The sequence below is a fragment of the Natator depressus genome, chromosome 2 (genome assembly GCF_965152275.1).
Source record: "Natator depressus isolate rNatDep1 chromosome 2, rNatDep2.hap1, whole genome shotgun sequence".
Lineage (NCBI taxonomy): Eukaryota > Metazoa > Chordata > Testudines > Cheloniidae > Natator > Natator depressus.
In genome coordinates, this window is record NC_134235.1 from 65,065,728 (window position 1) to 65,093,054 (window position 27,327).

General features: G+C 42.3%; 1 protein-coding gene across 6 annotated transcripts in view; it reads right to left on the reverse strand.

Annotated features, from left to right (window-relative positions):
- Window positions 1–27,327, reverse strand: part of FAM110B (family with sequence similarity 110 member B) — a 191,559-nt gene that overhangs the window by 12,315 nt on the left and 151,917 nt on the right. For 2 of the 6 annotated variants that reach the window (XM_074944347.1, XM_074944351.1), the window contains one exon: window positions 23,446–23,614. The exons of the other annotated variants lie outside the window; for them this stretch is intronic. The gene's annotated coding sequence lies outside the window, so the exon portion shown is untranslated. The remainder of the gene's footprint in view (window positions 1–23,445; window positions 23,615–27,327) is intronic. 6 annotated transcript variants of the gene reach the window in all.

The following is a 27,327-nucleotide window of genomic DNA, read 5'->3' on the forward strand; positions in this document are numbered from 1 at the left end:
AGCAGAATAATAATAGGCTATACTACAAATACATGATGGAGCATTCACGTGAAGACTATGGGGTTGCAATAAGCCTCGTACAAATACCTGTGTAGTCACTTGAAAATATCAGCATCAGGAAACTGTATTAAAAAAAGCCTTAAATCTGATTTGAGTCCCAAAGTAAGTCCAATTCAATACCCAGAGGATTTTTTCCCATTAATGACCTCCAGGATAGAGACTGGATACTAAAATGGAAAGCTGGCTTTAGAACAAAGCAGGTATGACTGTCAAATCCTGAGGACTAAATACCTTTCCTTATGCCTAAAGACACGGATGTAATTATGATGGAATTTTTCTTCCTGCAATAACTTTTTTGATCTATAAGTACAGTAGAACCTCAGAGTTACAAGCACCTCAGGAATAGAGGTTGTTTACAACTCTGAAATGTTCATAACTCTGTGTCATAAATACAAAGGGAAGGGTAAACACCTTTAAAATCCCTCCTGAACAGAGGAAAAACCCTTTCACCTGTAAAGGGTTAAGAAGCTAGGATAACCTCGCTGGCACCTGACCAAAATGACCAATGAGGAGACAAGATAATTTCAAAAGCTGGGGGGAGGGAGAAACAAAGCCTCTCTTTCTGTCTGTGTGATGCTTTTGCTGGGGACAGAACAGAAATGGAGTCTTAGAACTTAGTAAGTAATCTAGCTAGATATGTGTTAGATTCTGATTTCTTTAAATGGCTGAGAAAATAAGCTGTACTGAATGGGATGTATATTTCTGTTTTTGTGTCTTTTTGTAACTTAAGGTTTTGCCTAGAGGGATTCTCTATGTCTTGAATCTGATTACCCTGTAAGGTATTTACCATCCTGATTTTACAGAGGTGATTCTTTTTACTGTTTCTTCTATTAAAATGTTTCTTTTCAAGAACTGAATGCTTTTTTCATTGTTCTAAGATCCAAGGGTTTGGGTCTGTGTTCACCTATGCAAATTGGTGAGGATATTTATCAAACCTTCCCCAGGAAAGGGGGTGTAAGGTTTGGGAGGATTTTGGGGGGAAAGACGTTTCCAAACGGGCTCTTTCCCAGTTATATACCTGTTAGATGTTTGGTGGTCGCAGGGAAAGTCCAAGGGCAAAACGTAAAATAGTTTGTACCTTGGGGAAGTTTTAACCTAAGCTGGTAAAAGTAAGCTTAGGAGGTTTTCATGCAGATCCCCACATCTGTACCCTAGAGTTCAGAGTGGGGAAGGAACCTTGACACTCTGACAAAATGTTATGGTTGTTCTTTCAAAAGTTTACAACTGAACATTGACTTAATACAGCTTTGAAACTTTACTGTGCAGAAGAAAAATGCTGCTTTCCCTTTATTTTTAGTAGCTTACATTTAACACAGTACTGCAGTGTATTTGCTTATTTTGTTTGTTTGTTTGTGCTGCTGCCTGATTGCATACTTCCAGTTCCAAATGAAGTGTGTGGTTGACTGGTCAGTTCGTAATTCTGATGTTCTGAACTCTGAGGTTCTACTGTAACTGTCTTTGTTCAAATAAAATATTGCACAATTGCAAATCAGTAATATTGTAACAATTTGATATTGTACCTGTATTATCTCCGAATATTGTACTTTATGCTTATGCTTGTTTACATGTCAATAGACTGACTTTTCTCCTGTTCACAGCTTTCAGACTGTGCTAGTGTCTGAGCTCTGGAAACAGCCAGTTCTCTTGCCGCGTTTCCTTTGCAAGTGAGAATAACAGGAACTATTCCCTAGTATTACCCTTCATATTGTGATTGTGTATGAGGATCATGCAATAACACAAATTGTTTCACAGGGTTCTTAACATACATGAATCTGGAAAATATAAGCCCATTTGAAAGGGAATGCCAGCTTTTCCCACTTCATTTCAGTTATGACAAAGCAAGATACAATATGACCTAATCAAAGCAAATCAGTCTCCTTCATAAAATATACTTGACACTTTATTATTTTACTTTACCCTCCATCTCTACAGATCGGGGTCGGCAACCTATGGCACACGTGCCAAAGACGGCACGTGAGCCGACTTTTAATGGCATGCTGCTGCCCGCCGGGTCCCGGCCGCCGGCCCTGCTCAGCCCGCTGCCGGCCTAGGTGAACGGCTAGCAGCGGGCTGAGCGGGCCGGCAGCATAAGATCAGCATTTTAATTTAATTTTAAATGAAGCTTCTTAAACATTTTGAAAACCTTGTTTACTTTACATACGACAATAGTTTAGTTATATAATATATAGACTTATAGCGAGAGACCTTCTAAAAACATTAAAATGCATTACTGGCACGCGAAACCTTAAATTAAAGTGAATAAATAAAGACTTGGCACACCACTTCTGAAAGGTTGATAACCCCTGCTATAGATCATAGAGGTCTTTGGATGCTCTCAGCATTTATCCTCACCTCTTTCTGTCAAGGGCAAATTTTCCCTGCTGATGGTGATTCACATTAAATGCTCTTAGCTCTTGTTCAATGTTATCCCTCTATCTTCTCCTTGGTCAGTCACGAGGTTGGACATCATAAGAATGTCCTTACAAGAGACATTTACATGGTCTGCCTTCCATCGTCCTAACTACATGTCCTGCCCTCCATAACCCTCTAGAACTCACAATCAACTTGAAGACAATCAATAACCCTACAGAATTCTACATTACAAGTTACAGATTCATATTACTTGACAAAGCAAAAATACATTGTAGCCCATATATGTATTTTAAATATTACTTGCCTTTTCAGAAACCTTTAGCTCTCTTGCCTCAGAATGTGGCCTATTCAAGTAAATGGACCAACATAACCCTTTATTGATACTACAATTCTTCTATTATTTTTACACTGAAGCCTATCCAAAGTCAAGGCTGTGGTGAGTACTCCAGCATATTTAATTCAAACAAAGTGGGAGGCAGTGCAGGAAAGGAACAGATAGTTTGAGATATTCCTACCCCAAGGAAGACAGCAACAGGAGGAGAAAGATACGCAAGATGAAAATGAGGGAGGCAAAAGGGAAGGATAAATGGAAGCGTAGGAAAAAAGAGGAGAGGCAAAGTGGATGAAAAAAGAATAAAGGGAAAAAGGAGTCAGGAGAAAGGAGGCACTAGGAAACAGGACATATGAACAGAAAAAGAATACACAAAAGTGGGGAGAAATGAAAGGAAAGGGAATAGGCGGACGAAAAGCAGAGAGGGACGGGGGCCATTCACAGAGACTGCGGGGAGGGAAAGAGGAGTGGAAGCTACAGGAACAAAACAGAAGATGCTGACAAGAAGAGAATACAGAAAAACAACAGAATACAGAGGAAAATGGAAATAGGCATGACTGGCAGATCCATTTCTAGAAGGAAAAAAAAAAAAAGGATGGAGGAAATCAAGTCAACCAGGAACTGCCTGCTGTCAATCAGGCAAGAGAGAACAGAATTGCTGTACAGTCTACAGCAAATCCAGTTTTCCCTTTGACATTACTTCTTCCTCTCGCTTACCTTCCCAATTTAATCTGGAATCTGCTGCAATACCAATCCATGTAAGTGCTCTGCCCACAGACCCTCCTGAAACTTCAAGTGCATCCAATCCCTTATCCTCAGAAATCCACCAATTAGAAATGTGATTTAGATTAAAGAATGCTAAGCAGTTTGTCTATCTGCTGATATGGCCCCCAGAATTCTGTATCTGAGCACCTCACAATCATTCATGTATTTACCTGCATATCACCCCTGTGAGGCAGGCAAGTACCATTATCCCCATTTTACAGATGGGGAACTGAGGCACAGAGAGATTACATAACTTGACTAGGTCACATTGGAAGTCTATGGCAGAACCAAAAAACAAATTCAGTCTTCTGAGCCCCTGATTAGTGCCTTGAGCGTAAGACCATCCTTCCTTAAAAGATGAATATTGCCAAGTTCCTAATAGATGATTCTAGAGAAAATGATCCTCCAAATTCGTAGTACAAGTCTTGATGGCAGAATCTTTTCAGGAATCTTTGCAGTGTGGTGTAGAGGATAAGACAGTGGACTATGAGTCAAGAAACCCTGGATTCTGCCACTGCCTGATGTGCAAATTCACCTCTCTGTGCCTGTTTCCCTTCCCACCCACTGTGTGTTTTGCCTATTAAGACTCTATGTAAAGTCTTTAGGCTAGGAACTGTCTTTGACTACAGGCTTGTCTACACTACTAATTTAGGTCGATCTACAGCCACCACTAATTCAATTTAAGCTGCTGTTGGTGTCCACACTACCCTCCTTCTGACAGCAGAGCACATCCTCACCAGGAGTGCTTGCACTGACTGAAGTGAGACATTATGGGGCACTGTCAGCTACGCAGGGCTCACAGCTGGAGTCCCCCATCTGCCCCGGGGTAACAGCCCCAGCTGTGAGCCCTGTGAGGGCTCAATTTCACAGCGCAGAGCCTATCAGCAGTTGACATTCTTGTCAATTTCACACTGCTATTATCTCTGCTCAGAGCAGCCGCACTCTGGGAGCTCCATGGGGAGCTTGGAGCCCAGGCTCTCAGTGCCTAGAAGCTGGGCTTGGAGCAGGGAGCCCGGGCAGCAGCCCAGCTATGAACGGAGAGCCACTGGGAAGCAGGACTCCCAGAAGGGAGTGGACAGCCCAGGCAGCAGCCTGCTGGAAGCAAGTAGCCAGGAGGGCACCACCCACCTGCCCTGGGATGACAGCCCAAATTGTGAGCCAGGTGCAGGATTCACAGCAGGGAACCTAATAGCTTTTCTTGTCAATTTCACAGCTCCAGCACAGAGCTGTGAAATTGACAAGAATTTTAGCCAACAGCCGATATAAGTGATGCAATGTCTACATAGACACTACGTCACCCTAACTACACCAAAGTGGAGGCGGAGTTGTTATGTCGGTGTAGTACGGCACTTACATCAGCAGGAGCAAGCCTGTAGTGTAGGCACTGACATAGTTAGGTCAACATAAGCTGCCCTACATTGATCTAACTTTGCATTATAGACCAAACCTACGTGCCTGATCTCTAGACACGACTGTCATACTAATTACTAACCACTGCTGGTTGTGGCTCCATAGCTAAGTTTGAGTTCCATTTTGCACTTAAAGCTGGGATTCAGCATCTTGTTTATGTATGAAACACACACGTCTTCCCCAAACTTACAGCACTCCATGTGCTTTGTATGAGAACTGATTAAAGAAGGAATTATCTGAGAATACATAAATAAATCCAATACAAAATGACACCAAGAAGGGGAAAAGCATGGAAAATGTGTGTTTTTAACTCTGAATTTCCTTTGTAATGATTGGTTTTGAGATAATTACATCTTTGGACTTAATTTTTACCTGTAAATTACTGATATGTACTCTCAACCATAACAACTTTTTGCCTTGGAATAAACAACAAACAGTTGCCAACTGAAGTGCACGTTATATAGCTTCACCTTCAAGAACTGAATTTGGTGACTGGAAACAGATGAAAAGAATGCCTTCCACTAAATGAATTAAATTTGAATACCAGCGAAGCGTGTTACAGATTCCATTGTTTTGTGATATATGATGTATTAACACTGATTATTATTTATTTTTATAGCATCTTTACACACAAAAAACATCAAAAGTGCTTCATATCTGACTGCAGTTTATAATCCAGATATAATGTATAAATTGGATTACACAAGCTCTACTCACGAGCTATTTATGAAGACAGAAGTACATTCCCATAGAATTGTAGATTCTTTGGTATAAAGCAGCTTGTGTTTCCCTTCCTTACACTCTGGTTTCAGCTGTTTTCCCTATATCAGCTAACAGTAAGCTACTTCTTTTGTTACACTTCTTTTTTCCGTCACTGATTTCTAGAGAGAGAAGATACTGTATTTTTTCTTTTAATAGCTTTAATGATGGAAAAAGGATTTTAAACTTTAATATATTTGACCTGCCAGAACCCTAAAAACAACATCAAAGTGCTGTGGTTAGACTCAAAGATGTTGAAGGCTTCCTCTGTGTTTGAGGATATAACTAGTAAAATATATACATAACTGAAGACTCTAGATGTTTCAGGTTGAAAGGGCTTGCTTGGAAAGAGCACTTTTTTTCACAGGTTATCACAGCTAGCTGATTCGAAGTCCTTTTTCTACTAGAGACAGCAACAAGATAAAGTACAGACGTTGCACAAAAACAAACAAACAAAATCGAACAAAGAAAACCCTACTGGATTATTCCATGAGAGGATTCTGTCGGCATGATACATCTCCAACTATTTGATTGAGGACACCAAGAAATGAACCTCCACTTTCCTCACTGGAACCTTCTTTCTGAAGCATTAAGATTAAACACATACAAACCCAACCAACACCATCTGAAGGTCAAAGAAAAATTGCCGTTATTATTAGAACAGGTTTCTCAAAGATATAGGGCAAGAGATCAGAAAAAGCCTGTTGGAATCATATACCTTAACACAAAAGAGTACATGTAAAAATACAGTGCCAAATGCTGGCCTCCTTCTTGGTACGGGGATTACAAACCCTACTAGGGTAACTGTCTTCATAAAAGGAAGAAAGATCAGATAGCACAAAAAACAGAAATACAGCAGCCACCTATAGGAATGATGTAAGAAATTGAAAAATGCAAAGGTACTTTTCAACATGGTTAAATAATTCCCTGATGTAAGAGAACACAGGGACACAACATTAACATGAGCTAAGACATCACACGCTACTGCAGAGGAAGAAGGAAGAACAGAGAAACCATGCAAAGAACCAAGAAATATTTCTAACTACTTTAGCAGATAAATGATAGAAGCAACCTGGCTGTACACTGAAGAAACTATGGACTGTATATCATAAGACATTTGGGAAGCCCCAGAACTTGGTCTTAATCCCTTCTATGCCATCTGCAATGTTGAGCCTAAGCAGTGTTATACATTTATTCAAAACAAAACAAACAGAGCTATATTTTCAGAAGTATTCAAGCTATGCGCTAAGCCACTGTGTCACGCACAACTGCACATTCAAACAAATGTAAACATTTTCATAAGTAAAAATATAAAAAAAACAAGCTTCCAACAACTTTCTCCTATTTCTAGATGATGAGAGAAAAAAATCAGAGTTCCTTTTTAGAGTAGCAGCTGTGTTAGTCTGTATTTGCAGAAAGAAAAGGAGTACTTGTGGCACCTTAGAGACTAACAAATTTATTTGAGCATAAGCTTTCGTTAGCTACAGCTCACTTCATCGGATGCATTCAGTGGAAAATACAGTGGGGAGATTTATATACATAGAGAACATGAAACAATGGGTGTTACCATACACACTGTAAGGAGAGTGATCACTTAAGGTGAGCTATTACCAGCAGGAGAGCGGGAGGGAAAAAACCTTTTGTAGTTCCTTTTAAAACTACTACATTGATTCCACCCCAGAGTAGCCCAATGGTTGGGGGTATACACCTTGGATGTGGGAAACCCAGGTTCAAGTCTCTGCTCTGCCTGGTTCAGGCTAGGCCTCTTTCTCTTTAGGGGAAGGGATAGCTCAGTGGTTTGAGCATTGGCCTGCTAAACCCAGAGTTGTGAGTTCAATCCTTGAGGGGCTATTTAGGGATCTGGGGAAAAAATTGGTTCTGCTTTGAGTAGGGGGGTGGACTAGATGACCTCCTGAGGTCCCTTCCAACCCTGATATTCTATGATTCAGCTTTCCTAGTCATTGACCCCAGAGTCATCTACTTCAGCAGCATTTTCCAAGGGCATTTCAACAAATTTTTCAAAATTAATGAATGTTCATATGAGTTGATTCAAGGTAGTCCTAAGCATATTTTATGATAAAAACAGTACATCATATATGGTAGATTTCTATAAGCCAGGCATTGGCAACCTTTAGCACATGGCCCATCAGGGAAAGCCACTGGCGGGCCGGGACGTTTACCTGTAGCGTCCACAGGTTCGGCCGATCGCAGCTCTCACTGGTTGTGATTCACTGTTCCAGGCCAATGGGGGCTGCGGGAAGCGGCACTGGCCAAGGGATGTGCTGGCCGCCGCTTCCCGCAGCCCCCATTGGCCTGGAATGGCGAACCGCGGCCAGTGGGAGCTGCGATCGACCGAACCTGCAGACACTACAGGTAAACAAACCGGCCCGGCCCGCCAGCAGCTTTCCCTGACAGGCCACCTGCCAAAAGCGGCCAATCCCTATTATAAGCCTTCCACATCTGGAACTCGGAGTCAAGTCAATGGCATTTGAGAGTGAAGAAGTCTTCCAAGTTCAGACCCACAGAGCAAGCACGGCAATCCTTTTTTTACAAAAAGCTTTCTCTTATTGATGTAGCCCCGTTATGGTACTGACACAGTGCTAGGGCACAATTCTGCTCTCACTGAAGTTAATGAGAGTTTTGCCACTGAGTTTACCTCCTGGAGCAGGATGGAGGACTAGAACTTATTTACACAGCAAGTTACTGTGCTGAAAGCTAGGGGACGGATCTACAGCACACCAGCTTGCCATGCAGTAATGCCTCATGTGAACACTACTACAGCAGCTTAGCATGCTACTGTTACAAAGTGCAGTACGCTAGAAAGTTTCCAAATTTAAGAAATGAGATCAGAAGAACTTTTCAAATTCTTCTAGGACTATTACAAAAGTATATATTTACTTTTCATAATATATTTGTACTGAGTATTGGGAGATGCACCATGAAGCAGAGTCTGAGAGATAAGTAGTAGGAATTTTTGAAAAAAAGATTGAAATTTGGAATTTCAGTAACAAACAAACAAACAAAACAAACCTTGAACCTTTTTTGACCGGCTTTAAATTTTAGACATTGATATTTATACCATAACATTTGTCTTGTAACATATTACTCTCACTGCCAGACAATTACTGAACATTTCACTTTGCATTCAATACTTTTTCACCTTTCCCTACTCCTGGGGGAATTTTGCGCCAAAAAATAAAAAATTCTGCAACAAAAAATTAAAAATTCTGTGCAAAATTTTCTCAAATTCTCCAAAATTCTGCATATTTTATTTGTCAAAATAACACAATATAATCATAACAGTTTCAATTCTTTTTGGTCATTTATTTCAAAATACCTGTCAGCAAACAAGTCTGTAACAATACAGACAACAAAAAAGATTCAGGAAATGTTTTTTGACAAATAGATTCCTTACTAGACATATTAATACACAACTCTGAGTAACAATTCATTTAAACTACAATATAGAACCGTATTTCCCGCACCCCTCAGAAGCAGTGCAAAGCTTGGGGGAGTCAGGGGTAATGGAGGAGCTGAGGGAGAGGGAAGTCTTTGCTGGGAAGGAGCCTGGGTGTGAACTTGGTGGGTTGTTTGGTATGGATGGGAAAAGTATGGAACAGGTGTTTTTTTGGGGGGGTGAGGGTGGGGGGTGGGGAGGATTGGTGGGGAGGATTGTTAGGGAGCAATGCAGACCCTGGCTGACTCCTGGCCTCTCCCATTCAGTCAGGCACATCTGCCCCTGCCCCCATGTGTCCCGGCACCCCCACTCAGACACCCACTCTCCACATCCCCATGTGGCCCTGAACCCCCTCCCCCTATGTGTCTCTGTGCCCCCTTCAGCCACTCCCCTCTCCCTATGTGGCCCTGCATCGCCTCCCCTGTCACCATGTGGCTCTGCGCCTCCACTCCCATTCAGCCCTGCCCCAGTCTGTCTTCCCCCATTAGCCCTTATGAGCTCCTGACCCACCCCAGCTGCCCCACACTGTCTCCTGACCTGGCCTGACAGGTGCTGTGAAGAAAGCAGGCTCTTTCTTCTTCCCTAGCTGGCCGGGAACTTCTGCTCTGTTCTATCACCACAGAGCCCTCTGGTGGGAAAAAGGAAGAACTGCGGCAACTTTCCAGCCAAAGTTATTTTCTGCTGGGGCTGTCGGGGAGGCTGCTCTGTTCTAGTGCCACAGCACCTTCTGGTGGGCAAAATGTGGAACTGCAGGAACTTTCCAGCAGCAGCTTTTTTCTGCTCAAAGAATTAAAAATATTTGTGGCTCATTAATTATGCACACAGAGGTGCAGAATTCCCACAGGAGTACCTTCCCCCTTCAACAGTAGAGATCATTATTTGAACTGGAAAAGTTCTTGTGAATCCGATTTTATGTCTACTGATGACTTTTTAAAATATCTTCAGACTTTATAGGACATATAGAATGCCACCATATTGTATTTAAAAATTATGGGTAAGTTTTCCCTTCATTCAATATATTTGTACACAACAATTTGGAAAAAAGTAAATCAGTAAATTTGTAGTATATTGCTATTACACAAATGTTTTAAATGTGCATTCTTAAAACAAATAAATACTAACTAATAACTATCATCATCCTTATTGTGTAGCTAGGTTAAAAAAGCAACTGTGAACGATGAGTTGTCCTTACTTAGCAGATATGGCTCTCTATCTGTATTTCAATTTTTGACTGGTTATTTCCCCGGCAATTTCCCCCCCTGATTTTGACTTCTGTTAGCATAGCAGATACATTAGAACTATGGAAGAGCGAGCTGGATTCTATTCTGGTTTATACATCAGTCTGCAGAATTGTTAACTAAGGGAATGACTCAAGTAAAGGAATGAAAAGTCCTTACATTTTTCTGCTATACCCACCCACAATTTGAGAAATATACCCAACACCTACCAGTCTGAAATGCACTGGCTAGAGAGAAAATTTCTTTGCACCACACCAAGAGTAGACCCTGAAAGTCAGCCCAATCACTAGCCATTTTGAGGAATAAAGCAGTTGGGGACGGATCCACAAAAGGACTTTGGTTTTGCAATGCCTTTTAGGTGCCTGGAAAATCACTGGGATTCACAAAACCCAAGTTAGGCATATAGGCTCTCTATAACAATGTGGCCGGGGGGGGGGGGGGGGCGGGCAGGGGAGGCCTCTATCTTTGCTTGTAATCCACAGCTGGGAACCCCTTTTCTGGAGTTAGGCAGCTTAGGTGTCTAAACCATTTTTTGCGAGAATGAGTTAGGCAGATGTCTAACTCCAAACAAAACAGTCAGGAGGAAGAAGAGGAGAACCTCTCTTATAATCTTTAGCCCAGTGATTATGGCATTCACCCCAGACCTGGGAGATCCTGGTTCTATTTCCCGCTCTGCCTGAGGAGGAGTTTGAACAGGGACCTCCCACCTCTCAGGTGAGTGTCCTGTCTCCTGGACTTAACGAGTGATTTTCACTCTCTCTCTCTGGCTCAATTAATATTAAATTGTTTATTAAAGTGGAATAGCTTCAACAAAAGAGATGGAGATAAACCCATATCAGAATACTCAGTCCACTGGTTACCCCATCCTCCATGTCTGTATACTCCTCTCATGTGAATGGCTTTAGATTCTCCCTCTGCCGCAGGCCACACCTTTCCACAGAAGTAATGTGAAACCGGCTTGAGTTTTGTCAGTTTCATAGTTACCCACAAAGTTCTGAACATCCACAATGAAAAGACTGGTCAGTCTACAAGCAGCAGCAGTGACAGCGGAGCTAATGATCTGCAGACTTAGTAAAGAGCACTGCATTAATTAACACAGGGCTCACACTGGAAAGCATACTTAACTAGAAGGGTGAGAAAGTTTTAGACAAGAAGCTGTTGTCACTCATCAAGGGAAGTTTCCTCCTTGCTACAGACAAATAGATTGAGTCATATATACCTGGAATAAATATATAACATATCATATATTTAAATCTATTTTTAAATAATTTACAATAAAGTAATAAGCAAAATTAACTTGTGGCAAGTTATGGCAATATTTCTTCAAAATATGTAACACTTGTGCTAGATCACTACCCCAAAGAGCAAAAGGGACCTAGAAGGAATACAGATTTATGATGGGATTGTCAACGTGAACTATAACAATGAAGATGTTCTTATATAATGAACAGCGGTAGATATAATTGCAAGATCTGTATCCTATTGAATCTCCTAAAATGAAAGACTGAGGTCACGGTAACAGAAAGCACAAGTATTGCCCATGAGATTGTGGCCTTGTTGTCTGTGGATTGTTGCAATCGTCTAGCTCCATGACAAACAAACTGTGCCAATTCTCAAGGGTTCCTTTAGAGCATATGAAGTAAACTGTGAAATTGCTAGAAAAGGTCATGTCACAAGGGATTCACCAACCTTGGGTTGGGTCCCAGGATAACAATGACTGAGAAAGGTATACAAATAGAGAGAAGCAAATCAATGTTCCATGGAGCCTTTAATCATGTTGCTGGTGTCTAATGTCTATGATATGGAGCAAAAGACCAATAATTCTGTTCAGTGACTGTGAAAGAAACATACACTGCAGATGGAGCTAGCAGGCAAAGCTGATACAGGAACAAGGAGTTAGCAATGTGGTTGTTGGGTATGAAAGATTTAAAAATTATCAAGGAAGTTGGTTTAATTATTCTTTGTTGCACAATATTTATAGTATTACACACACATAGTTTTACTGTTAAGGCTTTAAATGCTACTCCAACACAGGAAGTGCATTTTCTAAACCAACAACACCCCTAAAAATATTCTTCATTCTCTGTATGGCATATGTGGGGCAAGCTGTGGCTTTTGGGGTGCTGGTTTTTGTTTGTCTGTGCAGCTATGCAAAGATCTTTGAGCCCTCCCCCCTCCAGCGCACCTATGCCCAGGCCAGTTCACAATGGGCTCATGGTTTGTGGCAGGGTAGAAGTCCCTGGGAAAACTTAGAGGAAGATGCGCTCAGACTCTCAAAATGAAATTTTGTAGAGGACGACGACGTAATGGCAATGTAATCAGCGACTGAATGTGAAACAATCTATTAAGTGCCTCAAGCACAGCCATATGTTAAGTTCACTATTTAATTTGATTAACTGTGTTGGTAACAAACCTCTCTAAGCAGTTTGTCAGTCCAGCATATTGCTCTTACAGTGACATATTACAGAAAAACTTCTTAATCAACACAATGCCTAAAGCATAGTTTAGATTAGAGAGAGAGAGAGCACTGATTTACACTTATGCAACCCCACTGTATTCTATGGGATTGCACAAAAAAATCAGTGCAGAATTTAGCCCAAAACCTTTATCAGTAGAAAATGTAAGTCAAAACCATTAGCCACTTATAAGTACAGTTAAAAGCATGAAATCTTACTTCACTGATGACTTGAATTAACATAAATAAAATAGTCATACATAAAATTCTGTTCAGTGCCGAATTACTCATGTAGATACAGTCATAAAATGAAAAGTCTCGATTTTCATGTGCTACGCCAGTTAGATATTACAGGCCAGCATCTGTGACATGATGGTTATGTCTCCCTGATTCTCTGTCTGGCCTCAGGTACATGATACAGCAGCCTAGGGGAGTCCCCAAGAGACTATACGGCAGCTGAAGACAGTTGGAGCACCGCATACACTGCTCCTCTCTCTGTGGGAGGCAGGAAGGATCCTGTAGGAACCAGATACACTGATGCTACACCCACTGGGGACTCCTGCTACCGTGAATCACCAGTAGGCTGATGCAGTGAGCCTGTACTCACTTCGAGCTGGCTGCAAAAACAAAATAAGACTTAAAACTACCAACAACTAATGAAGAGTTTTCTCTGGTTCTTCTGATTCTCCTTTGGGCCTGTTTCTGGAGCAGAAAGCTCTATGCTTTAGTCTTCCTGCATGTGTGTGATTTAGGTAACAAATAAGATAAGTGTATGCATCTTACTACATTTTTTTTCCACATTGTCTGTACTGTACAGCTTGTGAACATCTGCTAGTCCAAACAGACTATTCATCGTTCAGTATTTCTAACTGGGGGTGTAGTTCTGCCATGTACACTGGTTATGAAAACTACTTGCTCTTTTCAAGTCAGCAAGCCTCCTGATCTTGTTATTTTACCTTGTCTAGGTATGGAGGAGATTTCTGTCACTGACTACTGTCCTTTTCAGCACTACTGTTCATCGTTTATTTTATCCCCTTCTATTTTCATCCTTTATTCTCTCCTCCGCTTTAAATAATTTAGAAAACTCAGTAATGGCAGACTTTACTCCTGGGAGAATTCTACGCCACTGCATGGACACAGAAATCATGTTGCTCTGCAGATTTCTTTGCTTCCCTGCAGAAAGTGATGGGGAAGCAAAGGGAAGCTGCAAGAGCAGTCACATGCCCCTCCCCAGAAGTGTGGGCACCTAGTTGCAGGCACGCGAAGCAGCAGTAAAATCACCACGGGGCGGGGGGGGGGAGAGCAATGTCCCCACAACAGAGGTGAGGCATGGGAGGGCATGTGTCACTGCCCCCCGCCATTTCTGCAGGCACAGAGCTGCCAGGGTGAGGGAAGGTAGCCTTTGGGTTCCTGACTCTACAGCTGAATGCCATCTCCTGGGTCCTAGTGCCAGTCTATTTCCCCTTCTATGTGTGCTGGTGGTTTTCTGTACAACAGTAAGTGCCCACAGTGGGCAGAGCAAAGGGGTGGGGGGGGAATGGGGGAAGGGAGATGGGGAAAGCGGGGAACAAGCAGTGATGAGAGAGGGGGGATCAGATAGGGCAGGGGGATATGGGAGTGAAGGGAGAAGATGGGGTAGGGGGCAGTGTGGAGGGGATGGGTAAGAGAAGGGGGGATAGGCGAATGGTGGGGGAAGCAAGAGCCTGGCATGTGGCATCCCCTTGGTGGCAGCGACGGCAGCTGTGGCTCCCCCATTAAGCAGGCTCATCGAACCCCCACCCTGATGAGCATGCACCTTGGATACCCCCACACCTGAACCACCCCAATGAACCACCCGGATCCCCCACTCCACTGATCCCCAACCAGCTGCACCTGGACCCCCACCACACCAAGCTCCACTCCCCCAGCACCCAGACCCTCCCTGCTGAGCCACATCCCCTCATACCCAAACCCTCCCTGCTGAGCCCCAACCACCTTCACTTGGACTCCCCTGAAGAATCCCCTTGCCCCTGCACCAAGAACCCTCCAACAAGCCCCTATGCTTCCAGATCCACCACTGAGCTGCCTGCACCCAGACTGTCCCCCACAGAACCCTCTCATTCCACACCTGGATCTCCCCACCTGAAGCCCCTCCACACTTGGATCCTGCTGGGCTGAGCCTGCCTGCCCACACCTGGTGCACCTGGCACGGAGAGGCAGTGCCATGGGGTGTTTCTGGGGCAGGCCAGGCCTTTGGGTTGTGTAAGGGTCGGGTGCAGTCTCACCACTGAGTCCCTATCCCGGGAGGTGGGGGGCTGCAGGGTAATATCCCACCTCCATGTAGCCAATGCCCTGGCCCCACTGCCATGCTGAAGTCTCCACATTTATTTATTGAACTTTGCAGAATTTTAAAATATTGTGCACAGAATTTTTTGTTGTTGTTGGCACTGAATTCTCTCAGGAATAAGACTTGTACCATATGAACACAGGCTCAGGCCAGGGAGTATGTTTACAGGTTTCCACAAAATCGTCTTTTAGGAAAGAAAGCCCACAACAGCATCTTGCTCAACAATCTTTAACAAGTGTACAATACAGAGCCAAAGCCATGACAGATGAGCTTTTCTTAAAGCTCAGACTGATACCCACTACTTACTAAGTGATTTAAGAGTAGGAGTTTGGATGTATTTCTAATTTTGGGCCAGGGATGAATCATAAAAAAATTGCCTATACCTTCCTAACTGTTTCTTGTTTGCTTCCTATACAGGAAAAAAGATTTCAAGACAACATAACAGTCATACTGAGAGAGAATGAAGCAAGCTGATGTCAGCTTCATAAAACTGTGACAGCCACTAAACTGAACCCAGTGCACTAGCTAAATTACTTCTTGAATTGCAACTGACACCTCCATTGCATAGGCAGAAGTCGTGGTTGACCGAACAGAAGACTAGAATATGTGCCTTAAACTCAGGCTGTACAAAGTTAATTTTTCCAGTGTTATCAAATCAGCCATTGGCTTGAGTTTGGATTTAAATGTAAAGATGTGTAAACTGTTGAAAAAGAAATGATACCCTGCTAGAATGTTCTACAGAAATGAGCCCAAAGCTGGGAACCAAGAAGACTGATAAGCTTTAATATTTTGCTGGATCCTACACCAATAAAGTCATTCTATATTTGTACAAGGCCTGGCACAATGGTGCTGTGATTTCACTTAGAGTCTCTAGGTATCACAGTAATAGAAATAAATAAAAACAAGAATACAATAATAATACATTGTACATGCTCCTCTCCAGAGTGAACTCCCAACTTCTGCCCTCAATCAGGCTGCATCTCTTAACATTCCAGAAGTTTTAAAATCTAAGATCTTCACTTTTAATTATTATTAGTAGGGCCAGAAAACACTCTTCTGTCTCACTGATGGCTCTGTAGTTGGTTACTGTCCGTTTAACACTCCAGCACTGAAATTGCAATAGACTATGGGAAACACTAAGAGCACGTGGTGTTGTCTTGGCCTCAGAATCTTGAAGTGTCAATAAGCAGCAGAGCCAGGTCTTGGTCTCTTAATCCTGTTGCAGAATGGGAAGGGAGTGGTCAACTTATCAGACTTCCAGATGACCCTGTTGTGGATACAATATGGGGAAAGAGATAGGGATTCCTTTTTCCAGAAGGATTGATGGACTAAGTTAGCCATCTGCCTCCGAAGAGCATGGGAGGGGGTAAGTAGGCCATAGCCATTCTCCAAAGACATCTACAAACACATCTTTCTCACTAGAACATTATGGTAGTGTGTGGGAATTCTGGGACCCGGGGAAAGTGTGTGTGTGTGTGTGTGTGTGTGTGTGTGTGTGTGTGTGTGTGTGTGTGTGTGTGTGTGTGTGTGTGTGTGTGTGTGTGTGTGTGTGTAAAACATCTAAATCTTGTCACTCTTATGTGCTGAGACCAACCAAGGGTGATTACTGAGCTAGGGGTACGTGAGGCAATTTATTTGTTCCCTTCCCCATGAAGCCAGAGGAAGGAGGCAGATGTATTTTTCCTGTGAAGTGAGTCTCATGGCAGCTGGAAATAGCTCTTCTTTCTCCCCAAACCAGAAATGGGATATGCGGGCCCCAAGACTAGGCTGCTGAGCCTGCAGAGTTAGGGGTGGTTTGCTGGGTCTCTAAGAAGGACAGCTCTCTCTCTAGCCATGGGCTCAAAGGAACAGGGGTTCTTAGTCTAGAATAAAAAGTGTGTTTTCTCTGTCCGCTGAGAGAGAGTAGTAGTTGATTATTTAGCTGAACCGGGATAGCCAAATATTTCAAAATTCATGGTATTCATGTGTATTTATATTCAGTTGCCTTTACCACCTACGTTATCATTTCCTGCAGAAACTGACTTTCCCTTGAGGGTTTCCAATCCGAGTACTGACAAGGCCCAACTCTGCTTAGATTGAGTGAGCCAATGAGAGCATAGTAGGACAATAAAACAAATAAAAGGACTATTTACTTTGCTGAAGAAAATCACGAGAAAGTGAAACAGAATGAAATTATAAAATATGTTTTAATTATTTTCTAAAGCAGCACCTTGCCAGTGAAATGCAGCCTGCTGTTTGCAGCCTGCCTTCTTTATACAATGATAAAATATTTATATATACATATAGTTTGGCTGGCTGTTTAAAATCTGTTTGGCTTTTTTCTTTCTCCCATGTTTAGTGAGAACTTGACCCTAAACAGCATTAGTATGGCAATATCTCCACAAGAAAAAACAACACCACATGCAACTTTATTTGAACTGACCGGGAGATTACAACTTTCTAGCAGAATATGCAAACATACACTTGAGAGTTTAATATGGAAAGATGCACAGCTACCTTACATGTAAATGAAAAGAAAGAATTCAAAGATACAATCAGCTTTCCACTTAGGAATGCAGTGAGTGTTTAATACAGCAGGTGGTTAGAGCGCGGGATGTACAAGTGAAGAATTTTCAGAGCCACGCAGCAGCTAATTTACAACAAAAGTACTCCAAGGTTGAAAACAAGAAAGTAAAATTGATTGTTTAAAAGACCCCTAGCTATCGAGTTATCCCAAACCCGTCTTCCTCCTGAGTTTTTTTTGTTCCTTTACGCAAAACGGCCTCTAGACAGAAACAGAAAAAAGCTATAAAGCCATACAGGTCTAATGGTAGATTCCCAGTCAGTGGGCTCTAAACATTTGGTGTTGGGCACTGGTTTAACAATTCATTTAGTATAAACTTTTTGCATTTCACAGGAAGGGACTGGTGTCAGCCGTGCCCGTTTAAATGCTCCTTATGGTACAAATTTACTGACAAAGTCAGTATTTCCAACTCAGGTATTGGCAGCAGAAAAGTAACTACCAAATCTATTCAGCACACTTAACGTGATTTTAGAGAGACCAGGTGGGTGAGGTAATATCTTTTATTGGATCAACTTCTGTTGGTGAGAGAGACAAGCTTCTTAAGAGCTGTGTGTGGCTCAAAAGCTTGTTTCTCTCACCAAAAGCAGTTAGTCCAATACAAGATATTACCTCACCCACCTTGTCTCTCTAATATCCCAGGACCAATACAGCTCCAACCACACTGCATTCAGCTTATGTAGTTTGTTGGTTTACGTGAATTTTAAAATGACTGGAATTTTTGGCTGTGACATCCTATTACTGCCTATCTTATCTCACTGAAAAACTGGGATTGGTATTTCCATGATGGTATGGCATCATTCCTCTCCCTGTTGGAGGAAAAGCTGAGTGTTAATTACAATCATTCCAACAAGGTAACTGGAACCTTCATATTTCTGTCTGTTTAAACTGAAGACCAGTTATCTTACACCGAAGAATCTTGGGCTTGCCTGCTTTTTAAACTCTGATAAAGTTCTCTTTCTGTCTGTCTCACCCCAGTTTTTACTCTGACTAGTGCAAGTAAATCAGATTATTTCAAAACAAAGCAGTCAAGGGCGTCCACTAATAAATAGTACATATAATAACTGCTTTGTCAGTGCATAGCATTCTCCATCCAAGACCTTAGGCCACATATGAAATGTTAACTCTCCCAACATTTATTATAACATAGACATATTATTGTTATCAATGGGTGTATTATTGCACACATTTTTACAGATGGGTAAATTCTGACACTGAAAAGTTTAGGCCCAATTTTTCATAAAAATGGCTTTTAATTATGGGTTCTTAAATGCAGACACAGTCTGATTTTAAGACATGCAGAGTGTCACAATTTAGGGCAACTGCACCTGTATTCCCCCTCTGTGGTCACTCTAGGCTCCTCAGCTGTTACCTCTCTTGGATGGAGACCCATGTCTCTCTCCCTCTTGACCAGGAGTTTTTCCAGGCTCACAGTGTAGGCAGAGAACTGTGCAACAAGCCACGCTGCCTAAACAGGCCAATGTTTTTACTTTGGTTTCTCTTCGAAGGCTACCACCAGCCATAACTGCCAGCAGTTACCACACAACTCTTTCTAAGTAAGTATATTTATTCTTAAGGTAAAAGTGTTTCAGAGAAAACATATTAAAACAAAAGAACCTCTACACATGCTAATAAAGCTCAGCAGAGATCACCTCCAACTCCGGCTCTGGTCAGAGTCAGTCCTTCAAATACCACACAGGGGTTTTTCTGTCATTACGAAGTCTGTAACAGCCTTAGCTCAGAACTAGTACCACCCATGAATAGAACAGTCTTTCCTTTATACAGCTTGGGCCTTTGTTCTTGAGACTCTGGGAGCAGCAGATAATGGCCCCTCCTCAAGGGCATAGCTTCAAAAGCCTGGATTTTTGCATAACTAAAGGTGGGGACTTTGCATTCACCTCCCCATAGGGATTCCCCAGGCAAACAACTTGACCCTGTTTGTCCCAGACATCTATTCTTGTCTGTCCCAGTGTTCAGTATAGTCCTTTGAAGTTCATAACACTTCCCAGAGTTCACATCCCATCTCCGCCCTAGAGAGATAACATATAATCCTGTCGCACAATAATATGTAAACCATTCATTTAGCACAACAGATCCAAAACTTTTTTACATTTAATTCAACAAGGTCTCCTAAGGATAGTACAGGAAATTGCTCTATCTGTCATAATGAGCCACAATTCAAACAGTTCACAGGTGATGTAAATGCTCAGCTCTTCTGAAAATCAGAGCTAGGGATCCAAACTTGGGTGCACACAATCAGAGGCTATTTTTAGAAAATCTAACTATTCGTGTTTTCACCAATGGATGTATACAATCTAGGACTCCTGATTCCCAGTCTACGGCCCTCTCCATCAGTCCTTACTCACTTCTTCTCATTTCATCTTTGCAACCAATTTTTATTTTACATGCCATTATATAAAACTTTAATTTTGCTGTCTCTTTGAAGATTCCTGAATTCTAGTTGTTCTAGATCTAGTGGTAAGCTTCAAGATGCTATAAAATAAAACCTTCCTTTCAAACAGTCTCAAATAAGGAAATGGTCAAGTGGCTAGATTAGGTGACCACTGAGTCGCATGCAAGACTACAGGACAAGATGCATGCCTTTAGTGGAAGAAAAGATTCAAAGGCAGATGGCGGCTCTGGGAGCTGCTCTATAGTAGCTCTCCAGGGACAGGTCAGACCTGGAGGGTGGATCCCCAACTAAGGAGCTAGGAAAGGGGGCTTGGCCCAAGAGGGACTGCAAGGCAGACCATGGAGGTCATGTAGGAACTGAGACCCAGATAGAGGCACTCAGCCCAAGAGGGCGGCTGTGAAAAAGGCATAGAGTTGTGGTACAGGAATCCCTGGGGAGGTCCAGGGGTCTGAGTGAAGTGGACAAATGCCGCTTGCTACAGGGTAGAGGGAAGATTGGGTTTCCTCTGCATCACCACCTTCAGGATACAGAAATCCCTGCATAAAAGGGGAGAAGGATTACTGAGCCCAAGAAGGGCTGAGGGAGGACTTAGTGACTATTAAGCTCAAGGAGGGTAATCTTGTGTCAACAGGGCAAATGAACTCCTGACTCTGGAAGGGCTGAACAGATTCTAGATAGGTGCCTAGGGAGGGCCTCTAAAGAGAAAGCATAACCCAAAGAGGTGAGGAGTGCTAGCTGAACTCAGAGAAGGCAATCCTGGATCAGAGGTGAAGAACTAATGCAGTTTTGTGGACTGGTCTGTCTATCAGTGGGAGGGAAAGGACTCTAATATAAGTTTTGGCGGAAGGCTAAACCTCAGTTCACCCATCTGCTTGGGGAGATGGCAGACTATTACCACAAGTAAGGGAAACAGAGAGACAAGTGGCCCGACACAGAGCTAAGGGGCTCTCCTATATGGTGTGAAACTCTTATCTTTCTGATTTAATATTCACTTTGGCAAGTTATAAATGACTACAATATGGTGTAAGACAGTGGAGAATCAAGTCCCAAGCCAAAAGCAGCATTATCTAAGAATATCAGCAACCTTTGCATAAAGCTCAATATTATTTAGATGTCACTACACATCAATGAGGGAACTAATTTCTTAAGACAAACAAATTTAAAAAAACCCCAGCAACCCCCAAACCAGCCAGTTGAAGTGCACTTAGGTGACTGCCAGTATCGTCAACCTGTGATACTCTGCCTTATATACTCTGAAACTATCATACTGCTTTGGAGAACGTTAACTCAATTACCAGCTTGCAATTAATGGAGATCTCTAAAGAGAGAGATCAGGTGTCTTAACTTCTCCCTCCACCCCTCGAAATGGCTAACTGGTCTGTTTATAGTAGATTCGCTCAGGTTCCTCAAATTCTTTACAAAAAAATAAAATATTACCAGGGAAGAATCTGCCTATAGAAAACTTCTCCTTGGCCAGTATTCATAACATGTGATTTGCTAGGTGTCAGAAATACTATACTGAAAGTGTCTTAGGATATCGTTCATTTTGCTCTCAAGGAGAAAGTCTTGGGTATTTCCCCAACTACACTCCAGGGCTGTTGGGGGGAAAAAAGGGCCTTTGCAAAGATTCTGGGCATTGAGCCAATCTCCAACTGTGCTTTGCCCTGCTAAACAATGTCTGGATTTTGCTGGAGGAGTGTATGGTATCTGCATAAGAGCTCTCGAAGCACCAGAGGCAATTCTGCGGGCAAAGAATCTGGAAGCAGCGTAAGATGTGGAGTTCAAGGATTAATTCTCCACTTCAGACTTGAACAAAGGTTGATCTTAGATTTGAACCTCACTTTTTACTAGCGTTTGTGTGTGTGTCTTCTGTTTCAGGATCTGAATTTTAATTGCTACTGAGATAGCATATGTATAAAATAATTCTAAGTTCTTAATTAAATTTAAAAAAAACCAGAGAAGGCAGGTCCCTAACCCTGAAGAGACTACTATCATAATAATGGACATAACAGATAAGGATATAATACAAACCCACACTAGGAAGAGGAGGAGAGAGGAAGGACATGTGTTAGGAGATAATTGTGACGGGTTGGACCTCCCCCATCCAAGATGCCACCTGAAGTACTGGGGTTTCACTGAGCCTCTCCTGCTCCACCAGCCTGGATTCCCTCTCCCTGTTTTGCTGAATTAGGCTCTCTGGCCTCTTGCAGCACACCTACACAGGTAGGGCCACACCCAGCTGCAGATGCAGCCTGAAGTCAGCTGTGTGTGAATGGACTCATCCAGCACTCTCATGCACACCCCGCTTGGGAGATAAACCCAAAGGTATATTGTCTTGCGTATAGAAAAATCTGCATAGTGGAAGCTCATAAAAATTCACCCTCTTCCTTAATGTGAAGAGAGATATGCACACCTTCTCCCCCCTTCCCAGTTAGAAACTGCACAAGCTGAGTTTAATAATAAAACAAATGTATTATCTATAAAAGGCAGATTTTAAGTGGTTAAAGGGATAGCAAACAAAACAAAGCAGTTTACTAAGCAAACAAAACAAAACACGCAAACTAAGCTTGATTCACTAAAGAAACTGGCTACAAATAGTAATTTCTCACCCTAAATATTGTCACAGGCAAATTACAGAGTCTTGAAAGTCAGCAGCACTGGCCTGCAGCTTGAAACTTCAGGTATTACTACTCACAAGCTAGACACCCTTCTAGCCTGGGCTCAACTCTTCTCCCCCCAGTTCAGTTCTTGCTTCCAGGTGGTTTTCAGTGTCTTTTTGGCTGGGGAGGCAGAGGAGAAGCACGTTGATGTCACTCCCCTGCCTTATATAGCTTTTGTGTATAGCGGAAACCCTTTGTCTTCCAGTGGAAAAACACTGGCATTCCAAGGGGGGGTGTCCAGTACCGGGTAACTCAGACCCATGTCTCTGCAGGGTTGTAGCAGCCATTACTCGCAGGCTATCTAGAGCATCCACAAGAAGACTAAACTCTTTCACAGTCCACTGTCTTTCATTGTTGTACCTGAAGGGCTAGTTGGGGGTGTCACCCAAAGTAGCACATTTGAAATACAGATACATAGTCAATATTTCTAACTTCAGATACAGAAATGATACAGACATACAAGTTGGATAATCACATTCAGTAAATCATAACCTTTCCAATGATATCTTACATGAGCCATCTTGCATAAAGTACATCTCAGTAATGCTATATCCATATCATAAGCATAGTTCCATAAAGAATATGAAGTGTAACGTCACAATAATGATTACAGAGTTACTCATTTTAGGTTCACATACCTCTTCATGGTTCAAATAGGCACTTGTGTGTGACTATTTTGGAGGGGGATTCTGTGTCCTCCTCATCTCCTCCAGCTGCAAACACTCTAATTTTTTGCAGGTGATGCTGCAGAAATGAGTTTTTAGGAGTCATCTGAAGAAGGTTGAAGTTGGAGAATAGGAGCAGGCACTAGAATATTGGTAGGGTACAACACATGGGGAAGAGAGGAAAATGATACACAGGCACGTCATTTGAAACAAAAAATAACCAATCTTGGCTCTTCACTTACATGCCCAATAATGACAGTGCCCGTTAGACTCACTCCATCCTCAGCATTCTGCATTCCATCATCTCTACCCACATGTCAACCCAGCTGTGGTCATGTGCCAGGGAAATGCAATGAAATCTTCTAGAATGTACACAGTCAAAATAGAAGCTCTGCTTGTGCCTACTTTCTTGGTGGTTCCCTCTCCACCACACCAATTATTTTGCTCCCCAATTCTCAACCTCTATTTACCCTTCACCCGTGATCTGTTCTGTTAACCTTTCATCCCATCACTCCTTTTCCTATTCTTTGAAAAAACTAAGGACTTTCCTTCTTATTCCACATTATATGTCTCCTGTATATTTTCTTTCTTGTGTTCTAGGTTCCCTTAGTTTCTTCTGCATTGCTACACAGTGCTTCACCTCCCAATGTGGCAGTCTACAGCACACACAAAATGGAGTGACATGGAAGAGTTAAGGAGGAGAGTTACATATGTGTGTAAGGGGCACTGTTCACCGAGTTAGATGCACAAGCAATTCATTATTATTATTATTTTAAGAAGACACCTATATTTTAAGGAGTCCAGTTCAGTAAGGTAGGTAGGATCCTGCTAGAGCACTGTGCAAGCAAAAAAAAAAAAGTTTTTACTGCAACGGGAATGTCTTATCCTTATACTCCCTGTTAATATTTAGGGTTTACTACGGACTTTGACAATGTATACCAGTGGCTCTCAACCTTTCCAGACTACTGTACCCCTTTCAGGAGTCTGATTTGTCTTGCATACCCCCAAGTTACACCTCTCAAGAACTACTTGGTTACACAGACATAAAAATACAAAAGTGTCACAGCACAGAGATAGTGAAAAATTGCTTACTTTCTCATTTTTACCATATAATTATAAAATAAATCAATTGGAATACAAATATTGTACTTACATTTCAGTGTATAGTATATAGAACAGTATAAACAAATCAATGTCTGTATGAAATTTTAGTTTGTACTGACTTTGCTAGTGCTTTTTATGTAGCGTGTTGTAAAACTAGGCAAATATCTAGATGAGTTAATGTGCCCCCAGAAGACCTTTGCGTATCCTCATGGGTACATATACCCCTGGTTGAGAACCATTGATGTACACTGGAAGAACAGACTGTGTAATTGTGTGATCACTGGGTTTGGTGCATTTTGAAGGACCAACAATTTCTCCGTGGTGGGGCCAAATCAAGGATAAGGAAAAGTTCATGGTAGCTCTACAGTTAAGAGAAATTATCAAGGTTGTATAATCTCTTTGGGACAGGGACTGTCTTCTTGTTCTGTGTTTGACCTGCACCTAGTATGATGGGATCCTGGTCCATAAGTGTGGTTCCCAGGTGCTATGATTATACAAACAAACAAAAGCATTTCTGTATTAAAGGAACAACTGGGGCTCAATTCTACAAGTTCCTGAGATGGTTGTGAAGGTGCAGAGAATAAAGGTAGTTGTTCAACTCCCAGTGGAGGCTCAGGAGAGTGCACATCTGTCGACACAATGCTGAGCAAAGCTTCTTGTTGCTTTACTACTGCAATGATACTACTGTAAGTGTGCCAAATATACAAAATGGGCATGCCAGTGGGCAGAGCTGGAGCAAGATTAGGAACCAGGTTTGACAAATCCCACTCTATAGTTATTCCCTAATCAAGTGAGGTTTTTTCATATCACATATTAGGAAATGGGCCGTTTAATTATAGGTAAGGCTAAGATTTTCTCATGGTTATTTTTAGTAAAAGACACGGACAGGTCATGGGCAATAAACAAAAATTCATGGAATCCTGTGACCTATCTGTGACTTTTGCTGCTGCGGCTTCATGGTGTCTGGGAGCTATGGAGTTCCCCCTCTGCCCACGGCGGCTGGGAGCTGCAGGGTGACCATATTTCCCAAAGAGAAAATGGGACACCCTCGCTGCTCCTCCGATGCTTCCTCCCTCGCCCCCTGTGCGAGGCTGTTACCCATCACTGGAACCCGGAGGAAGGTCTCCTCAGGAGTCTGTCAGCAGTCGCTGAAACCTTGCAGGTGTCCCCTGTCGCTTGTTGCTAAAACCCTTCCAGGGCTCCTGCAGCCCCTGGGGCTGAAGCAGAGGAATGTCAAGGAAGTCTCTGAAAGTTACGGATTTCGTGACTTCCATGACCTCCGTGACGGAAATGTAGCCTTAATTATAGGGAATCCTGTGCAGTCTCCCAGTTTCTGCGGTACTTATCACATATGCTGAAATAGAAGACTGGATTACAATTATGTGATCTATTCTTTACAGCTCTTGGCAAGCCACATTCAGTTAAAAAATTGCAATAATACTTAATGCAACTGGACTGCATATAACATTCTTTAGCTAGCCAAACTAAGGTTAGTTCTGCCCTCACGAGGTGCTGTTTCCTGCACTGCATACCAGAGATGACCCGTGCCTGCCGAGAGTGGGAGGGGCCATGGGTCCCCTCTGCTGCATATCCAAAAGAAGAAATACATTTACATAAAATCTGGACTGGCATTCCAGGCAAACTAACAGCACAGGATATCTAAGTCACACAACCTTGCCTTTTCCATTCAGTGGAACTAAATAATGACACCATTATTTGAAACTAGCAAATGTAGTCATTTTAAATAAAGACTGCAAAAGGCACTTGTTAGGATATAGATATTCAGGCCTGTCTGTAAAGGCCTATACTCTAAGAATTTAGGTGTATTCTTATCACTTGGCTAGTTATAGAGGTATAAAAAAAAGAATCAAAATCACTGTCTGCTGGTGTAAGGGCCTTCTCTTACTGTGACAGTCTGAGGCCCTGTTCTTAGGCTAAGGCCTTTGGCTAAGCAGCAGAGGCAGCCATAAGCTGGGAAGTGAACGGTCACCTCCTCACATTCCAAACTAGTCCCATTGAAATAAGGTGCTATTGGGCTGTTAAAAATACAATCCTGTCCTGATAATGCCTATCGCCTCCAGAGAAAGAGAAGTGCCTAGAAGATGTAAAAGGAAACTTAGTTTGATAGCATCCTGTCTGGCAAGAACTCACTTATCAATAGCTGGGATGTGAAATCCTCATTTCTGTGTTTGTTCTACCACTGTAGTCCCCATTTCCCTATTGTTTGTCTGCATAATCTCTGTCTGGTTCTGTGATTGTTTCTGTCTGCTGTATAATTAATTTTGCTGGGTGTAAACTAATTAAGGGATATAATTGGTTAAATAATCATGTTACAATATGTTAGGATTGGTTAGTTAAATTTCAGGAAAATGATTGGTTAAGGTATAGCTAAGCAGAACTCAAGTTTTACTATATAGTCTGCAGTCAATCAGGAAGGGAGTGGGTGTGTGGGTGGGGGAAATGAGAACAGGGAATGGGGGTGGGGAAATTGGAATCATGTCCTGCTAAGGGCAGGAAAGGGAACAGGGACACAGGTAAGGCTCTGTGGTGTCAGAGCTGGGAAGCAGGACACTAAGGAAGGAAGCTGGAATCATGCTTGCTGGAAGTTCACCCCAATAAACATCAAATTGTTTGCACCTTTGGACTTCGGGTATTGTTGCTCTCTGTTCATGCGAGAAGGACCAGGGAAGTAAGTGGGTGAAGGAATACGCCCTCTAACAGCACTCTTCTCAAAACATCCAAACTACAGTA